Source organism: Salmo salar, chromosome ssa29, assembly GCF_905237065.1.
Source record: "Salmo salar chromosome ssa29, Ssal_v3.1, whole genome shotgun sequence".
Classification (NCBI taxonomy): Eukaryota; Metazoa; Chordata; class Actinopteri; order Salmoniformes; family Salmonidae; genus Salmo; species Salmo salar.
In genome coordinates this window covers 27,886,371-27,895,000 of record NC_059470.1, presented here as the reverse complement: position 1 = coordinate 27,895,000, position 8,630 = coordinate 27,886,371, and the positions used below count along the sequence as shown (strand labels likewise).

Below are 8,630 nucleotides of genomic sequence, written 5' to 3'. Positions count from 1 at the left end.
ATCGCTCTCATCATCAATCAATGTCTAGGTTTACATCCACTGTATTCACATCCTACCATACCTTTGTCTGTACATTATACCTTGAAGCTATTTTATCACCCCCAGAAACCTGCTCCTTTTACTCTCTATTCTGAATGCCATAGACAACCAATTCTCATAGCTTTTAGCCGTACTCTTAACCTACTCCTCCTCTGTTCCTCTGGTGATGTAGAGGTGAATCCAGGCCCTGCAGTGCCTAGCTCCACTCCTATTCCCCAGGCGCTCTCATTTGATGACTTCTGTAACCGTAAAAACCTTGGTTTCATGCATGTTAACATTAGAAGCCTCCTCCCCAAGTTTGTTTTATTCACTGCTTTAGCACACTCTGCCAACCCGGATGTCCTAGCCGTGTCTGAATCCTGGCTTAGGAAGTCCACCAAAAACTCTGAAATCTTCATCCCTAACTACAACATTTTCAGACAAGATAGAATGGCCAAAGAGGGCGGTGTTTCAATCTACTGCAGAGATGGCCTGCAGAGTTCTGTTCTACTATCCAGGTCTGTACCCAAACAATTTGAACTTCTACTTTTAAAAATCCATCTCTCTAAAAACAAGTCTCTCACCGTTGCCGCCTGCTATAGACCACCCTCTTCCCCCAGCTGTGCTCTGGACACCATATGTGAACTGATTGCCCCCCATCTATCTTCAGAGCTCGTGCTGCTAGGTGACCTAAACTGGGACATGCTTAACACCCCAGCCATCCTACAATCTAAGCGTGATGCCCTCAATCTCACACAAATTATCAATGAACATACCAGGTACCACCCCAAAGCCGTAAACACGGGCACCCCCATAAATATCATCCTAACCAACTTGCCCTCTAAATACACCTCAGCTGTTTTCAACCAAGATCTCAGCGATCACTGCCTCATTGCCTGCATCCGTAATGGGACTGCGGTTAAACGACCTCCACTCATCACTGTCAAACGCTCCCTGAAACATTTCAGTGAGCAAGCCTTTCTAATCGACCTGGCCCGGGTATCCTGGAAGGATATTGACCTCATCCCGTCAGTACAGGATGCCTGGTTATTTTTTTTAAATGCCTTCCTCACCATCTTAAATAAGCATGCCCCATTCAAGAAATTTAGAACCAGGAACAGATATAGCCCTTGGTTCTCTCCAGACCTGACTGCCCTTAACCAACACAAAAACATCCTGTGGCGTTCTGCATTAGCATCGAACAGCCCCCGTGATATGCAACTTTTCAGGGAAGTTAGAAACCAATATACACAGGCAGTCAGAAAAGTATTACTAGCATGTTCAACCTCTCTTTTGTGTCGTCTGAGATTCCCAAAGATTGGAAAGCAGCTACTGTCATCCCCCTCTTCAAAGGGGGGGACACTCTTGACCCAAACTGCTACAGACCTATATCTATCCTACCCTGCCTTTCTAAGGTCTTCGAAAGCCAAGTCAACAAACAGATTACCGACCATTTCGAATCCCACTGCACCTTCTCCGCTATGCAATCTGGTTTCAGAGCTGGTCATGGGTTCACCTCAGCCACGCTCAAGGTCCTAAACGATATCGTAACTGCCATCGATAAGAAACAATACTGTGCTGCCGTATTCATTGACCTTGCCAAGGCTTTCGACTCTGTCAATCACCACATCCTCATCGGCAGACTCAATAGCCTTGGTTTCTCAAATGAGTGCCTCGCCTGGTTCACCAACTACTTCTCTGATAGAGTTCAGTGTGTCAAATCGGAGGGCCTGTTGTCCGGGCCTCTGGTAGTCTCTATGGGGGTGCCACAGGGGTCAATTCTTGGGCCAAATCTTTTCTCTGTATACATCAATGATGTCGCTCTTGCTGCTGGTCAGTCTCTGATCCACCTCTACGCAGACGACACCATTCTGTATACTTCTGGCCCTTCTTTGGACACTGTGTTAACAACCCTCCAGATGAGCTTCAATGACATACAACTCTCCTTCCGTGGCCTCCAACTGCTCTTAAATACAAGTAAAACTAAATGCATGCTCTTCAACCGATCGTTGCCCGCACGTCCAGCATCACTACTCTGGACGGTTCTGACTTAGAATATGTGGACAACTATAAATACCTAGGTGTCTGGTTAGACGGTAAGCTCTCCTTCCAGACTCACATCAAACATCTTTAATGCCTGTAGGTACATAAGCCTGTAGGTAAGCCTGTAGGTAAGCCTGTAAGTAGAACACTAGAACATAAAGACGTCACCTTTTCTCCTCTCTCACTAGAGCGAGACTCCCTCTAAAATATTCATCAGACAGCACCTGATCCCACATCACAGTGGAGAACTACACCAACTTCAGCCGATAGACAACAAACTACCCTCAGTCCACATCTATAACCTACACTACTGACATTAACATTAAGTTACTGATTTAAACAAGATACATTTCCCTGAGGAACAAAATGAAATTAGATATATAAATTTAAAAACTGGTTTCCATATGTAGGCTGCAGCTTCACGATGAAGAACCCACAGGTGACTGATGGACAGGTGACAGACGGACAGGTGACAGACGGACAGGTAACAAACGGACAGGAGACGGATGGACAGGTAACTGACGGTCAGGTGATAGATGGACAGGCGAGACCACAATAGACAGGTGAATAACACAGAACATCTCTAGTCTTTCAACACATACAGGACACAGAATGAACACTCACCCGTTTGGTGCTTTCCCCAGGAGAATGGGCAGATACAGAAGCTTTACCTCAGTTCCATGTCTACTGCAGAGAAAGAGAGAGCAGCCAAGGCCGGACTAGGAGGAGGTGAAAGAGGAGGTCGAAGGGAGAGAAGGGGATAAATTATTCAGTAGCCAGTCCATGTGATCAGAGACAAGTCTATTATTTATCACATCACCAAGGAGCCAGCCTGGGTGGTGTGTGTCCAGCTGTACTGTATGAAACCTGGGAATGAGCCTGGTGTGTGTTATCTATAGGTAGGAGAGACTCAGTCAGTCAATGGTTAACTACACCACTATAGCCCAGCAATGTGTGAGTGCTACTGGCCTCATCTAATCAACAGCCCTCTCATATTAGATCCCACAGGCCTGGATCCAGGGGATCCCAGCAGTGGATGTAGTGTTAGCAGAGATGAGAGATCTAAGACCCCTGAGAGCAGTGGATGTAGTGTTAGCAGAGATGAGAGATCTAAGACCCCTGAGAGCAGTGGATGTAGTGTTAGCAGAGATGAGAGATCTAAGACCCCTGAGAGCAGTGGATGTAGTGTTAGCAGAGATGAGAGATCTAAGACCCATGAGAGCAGTGGATGTAGTGTTAGCAGAGATGAGAGATCTAAGACCCATGAGAGCAGTGGATGTAGTGTTAGCAGAGATGAGATAGATCTAAGACCCCTGAGAGCAGTGGATGTAGTGTTAGCAGAGATGAGAGATCTAAGACCCATGAGAGCAGTGGATGTAGTGTTAGCAGAGATGAGAGATCTAAGACCCCTGAGAGCAGTGGATGTAGTGTTAGCAGAGATGAGAGATCTAAGACCCATGAGAGCAGTGGATGTAGTGTTAGCAGAGATGAGAGATCTAAGACCCCTGAGAGCAGTGGATGTAGTGTTAGCAGAGATGAGAGATCTAAGGAACAGAGATGAGAGATCTAAGGAACAGAGATGAGAGATCTTAGGAACAGAGATGATAGAGGAGTTTAAGCTGGAGATGGGCTAATACTTAATCATCCTCCTTCTCTCTCTTCTCCAGGTTATTTTTTGTGGTGTTGACCGTTGAGGGCTGGAGTATAATGGGTTTAGGACCATGTGGGCTGGGGTATAATGGGTTTAGGACCATGTGGGCTGGAGTATAATGGGCTTAGGACCATGTGGGCTGGGGTATAATGGGTTTAGGACCATGTGGGCTGGGGTATAATGGGTTTAGGACTATGTGGGCTGGGGTACAATGGGTTTAGGACTATGTGGGCTGGGGTATAATGGGTTTAGGACTATGTGGGCTGGAGTATAATGGCTTTAGGACCATGTGGGCTGGGGTATAATGGGTTTAGGACCATGTGGGCTGGAGTATAATGGGTTTAGGACCATGTGGGCTGGGGTATAATGGGTTTAGGACCATGTGGGCTGGGGTATAATGGGTTTAGGACCATGTGGGCTGGGGTATAATGGGTTTAGGACTATGTGGGCTGGGGTATAATGGGTTTAGGACTATGTGGGCTGGGGTATAATGGGTTTAGGACTATGTGGGCTGGGGTATAATGGGTTTAGGACTATGTGGGCTGGGGTATAATGGGTTCAGGATCATGTGGGCTGGAGTATAATGGGTTTAGGACCATGTGGGCTGGAGTATAATGGGTTTAGGACTATGTGGGCTGGGGTATAATGGGTTTAGGACTATGTGGGCTGGGGTATAATGGGTTTAGGACTATGTGGGCTGGGGTATAATGGGTTTAGGACTATGTGGGCTGGGGTATAATGGGTTTAGGACTATGTGGGCTGGGGTATAATGGGTTTAGGACTATGTGGGCTGGGGTATAATGGGTTTAGGATCATGTGGGCTGGGGTATAATGGGTTTAGGACCATGTGGGCTGGGGTATAATGGGTTTAGGATCATGTGGGCTGGGGTATAATGGGTTTAGGACTATGTGGGCTGGGGTATAATGGGTTTAGGACTATGTGGGCTGGGGTATAATGGGTTTAGGATCATGTGGGCTGGGGTATAATGGGTTTAGGACCAAGTGGGCTGGGGTATAATGGGTTTAGGATCATGTGGGCTGGGGTATAATGGGTTTAGGACTATGTGGGCTGGGGTATAATGGGTTTAGAACTATGTGGGCCGGGGTATAATGGGTTTAGGACCATGTGGGCCGGGGTATAATGGGTTTAGGACCATGTGGGCCGGGGTATAATGGGTTTAGGACCATGTGGGCCGGGGTATAATGGGTTTAGGACCATGTGGGCCGGGGTATAATGGGTTTAGGACCATGTGGGCTGGGGTATAATGGGTTTAGGACCATGTGGGCTGGGGTATAATGGGTTTAGGACCATGTGGGCTGGGGTATAATGGGTTTAGGACTATGTGGGCTGGGGTATAATGGGTTTAGGACTATGTGGGCTGGGATATAATGGGTTTAGGACTATGTGGGCTGGGGTATAATGGGTTTAGGATCATGTGGGCTGGAGTATAATGGGTTTAGGACCATGTGGGCTGGGGTATAATGGGTTTAGGACTATGTGGGCTGGGGTATAATGGGTTTAGGACTATGTGGGCTGGGGTATAATGGGTTTAGGACTATGTGGGCTGGGGTATAATGGGTTTAGGACTATGTGGGCTGGGGTATAATGGGTTTAGGACTATGTGGGCTGGGGTATAATGGGTTTAGGATCATGTGGGCTGGGGTATAATGGGTTTAGGACCATGTGGGCTGGGGTATAATGGGTTTAGGATCATGTGGGCTGGGGTATAATGGGTTTAGGACTATGTGGGCTGGGGTATAATGGGTTTAGAACTATGTGGGCTGGGGTATAATGGGTTTAGGACTATGTGGGCTGGGGTATAATGGGTTTAGGATCATGTGGGCTGGGGTATAATGGGTTTAGGATCATGTGGGCTGGGGTATAATGGGTTTAGGACTATGTGGGCCGGGGTATAATGGGTTTAGGACCATGTGGGCTGGGGTATAATGGGTTTAGGATCATGTGGGCTGGGGTATAATGGGTTTAGGACCATGTGGGCTGGGGTATAATGGGTTTAGGACCATGTGGGCTGGGGTATAATGGGTTTAGGACTATGTGGGCTGGGGTATAATGGGTTTAGGACTATGTGGGCTGGGGTATAATGGGTTTAGGACCATGTGGGCCGGTGTATAATGGGTTTAGGATCATGTGGGCTGGGGTATAATGGGTTTCTGTGGGCCGGGGTACAATGGGTTTAGGACCATGTGGGCCGGGGTATAATGGGTTTAGGACCATGTGGGCCGGGGTACAATGGGTTTAGGACCATGTGGGCTGGGGTATAATGGGTTTAGGACTCATGTGGGCTGGGGTATAATGGGTTTAGGACTCATGTGGGCTGGGGTATAATGGGTTTAGGATCATGTGGGCCGGGGTATAATGGGTTTAGGATCATGTGGGCTGGAGTACAATGGGTTTAGGACCATGTGGGCTGGGGTATAATGGGTTTAGGACTATGTGGGCTGGGGTATAATGGGTTTAGGACTATGTGGGCTGGGGTATAATGGGTTTAGGACTATGTGGGCTGGGGTATAATGGGTTTAGGACCATGTGGGCTGGGGTATAATGGGTTTAGGACTATGTGGGCTGGGGTATAATGGGTTTAGGACCATGTGGGCTGGGGTATAATGGGTTTAGGATCATGTGGGCTGGGGTATAATGGGTTTAGGACCATGTGGGCTGGGGTATAATGGGTTTAGGATCATGTGGGCTGGGGTATAATGGGTTTAGGACTATGTGGGCTGGGGTATAATGGGTTTAGAACTATGTGGTCTGGGGTATAATGGGTTTAGGACTATGTGGGCTGGGGTATAATGGGTTTAGGATCATGTGGTCTGGGGTATAATGGGTTTAGGATCATGTGGGCTGGGGTATAATGGGTTTAGGATCATGTCGGCTGGGGTATAATGGGTTTAGGATCATGTGGGCCGGGGTATAATGGGTTTAGGACTATGTGGGCCGGGGTATAATGGGTTTAGGATCATGTGGGCTGGGGTATAATGGGTTTAGGATCATGTGGGCTGGGGTATAATGGGTTTAGGATCATGTGGGCTGGGGTATAATGGGTTTAGGACTATGTGGGCTGGGGTATAATGGGTTTAGGACTATGTGGGCTGGGGTATAATGGGTTTAGGATCATGTGGGCTGGGGTATAATGGGTTTAGGACCATGTGGGCTGGTGTATAATGGGTTTAGGATCATGTGGGCTGGGGTATAATGGGTTGTGGGCTGGGGTACAATGGGTTTAGGATCATGTGGGCTGGGGTATAATGGGTTTAGGATCATGTGGGCTGGGGTATAATGGGTTTAGGATCATGTGGGCTGGGGTATAATGGGTTTAGTATCATGTGGGCTGGGGTACAATGGGTTTAGGATCATGTGGGCTGGGGTATAATGGGTTTAGGATCATGTGGGCTGGGGTATAATGGGTTTAGGATCATGTGGGCTGGGGTATAATGGGTTTAGGATCATGTGGGCTGGGGTATAATGGGTTTAGGATCATGTGGGCTGGGGTATAATGGGTTTAGGATCATGTGGGCTGGGGTATAATGGGTTTAGGATCATGTGGGCTGGGGTATAATGGGTTGTGGGCTGGGGTACAATGGGTTTAGGATCATGTGGGCTGGGGTATAATGGGTTTAGGATCATGTGGGCTGGGGTATAATGGGTTTAGGATCATGTGGGCTGGGGTATAGGGCTAGGTATGGTCTGAGGACAGTTTTATAGCTACTGTGCTGTCCAGTATTGTATCATTGTTGTAATCAGCTTGTCATCTGACAGAACAGATCAGGTTACCTTCCTGTAGCCTGACTAATCAGTTTCAGGGCTAATGACACACAGTTTCCTGCAATATAAAGCAGACACAGAGTCAGTAGAAGAAGCCCACACACAGACATGGACAAAGACAGGAAAACACACACTACTGTGCAGTTGCAGGGTCATTCAGGGTGAAATGGGCGTACTGGGCATTCCTAAGGCGGTGTTTTTTATCCACTGCAGATGAGAGCTGATCAGAGAGTGAGAACAGACCCAGAGACACCCATGCATCCACACACACTCAAGACACACCTAACAAACCAGGGGTGCTTTCAGTTCGTTTGAACGTTTGCTACTTTGAGGAACGGTTTGTACTGAAAGACACTCACACCACACCCACACAGATGAAAAGGGAAAACACCACTGTGATCCTGGAAATATAAAACATTCACTAGCATTCTGACATCAGCCAAGGTAGACAATTAAATAACATAACAGATTACAGAAACTCAAACTAGGCAGACAATAACAGAGTAAAAACCACCTGGTTGACGCTGACTCAGCCCAACTTACCTCAGACTACTGCTACCAAAACATTACACATTAAGAAACGGTTAGTCCGTCAGAAAGACTTGTTTGGATTATAGTGAACTCCTGCAGAGACTATTTAAACCTTTATTTAACTAGGCAAGTCAGTTATGAACAAATTCTTATTTACAATGACAGCCTACTGAAAAACAGTGGTTTAACTGCCTTGTTCAAGGCCAGAACAACAGATTTTTACCTTGTCAGCTCGGGGATTCGATCCAGCAACCTTTCGGTTACTGGTCCAACGCTCTAACCACTAGGCTACCTACACTGGAGGTGGGGTACAGTAAAGATCATACAGGAGTATGGTTCGTGCTCTGGATGATAATCCCGTACTCCATATTCTAAGAGCAGTGCGTCGTTGAGGTTATTTATTTTATATTCAAAAAAAAAAACTTCCCGTTTAGCCAGCATTGCTGTTAGCTGGCTGATTTGCACATTGTATAACAATACAACAGGACACAGTAACACTCAGCCCCTGGTGACATCATGTGGACATACTGGGAATTACACCGGTGATGGTCATCAGAAGTTCTGTGACAATTATTCCGCACTGAAACTCATACTTCATTGAAA

At 47.1% G+C, this 8,630-nt stretch overlaps 1 protein-coding gene across 2 annotated transcripts in view; it reads right to left on the bottom strand.

Annotated features, from left to right (window-relative positions):
• Window positions 1–8,459, bottom strand: part of slc7a14b (solute carrier family 7 member 14b) — a 14,731-nt gene extending 6,272 nt beyond the window's left edge. Inside the window, exons 1-2 of one of the 2 annotated variants that reach the window (XM_045711039.1) lie at window positions 8,251–8,459; window positions 2,686–2,780 (exon numbers count right to left, since the gene is read on the bottom strand). The gene's annotated coding sequence lies outside the window, so the exon portion shown is untranslated. Of the gene's footprint in view, window positions 1–2,685; window positions 5,613–8,250 lie in introns of those variants that run through there. The other variant, XM_045711040.1, reaches the window with a different exon arrangement.
• Between the last annotated feature and the right edge of the window lie 171 nt (window positions 8,460–8,630).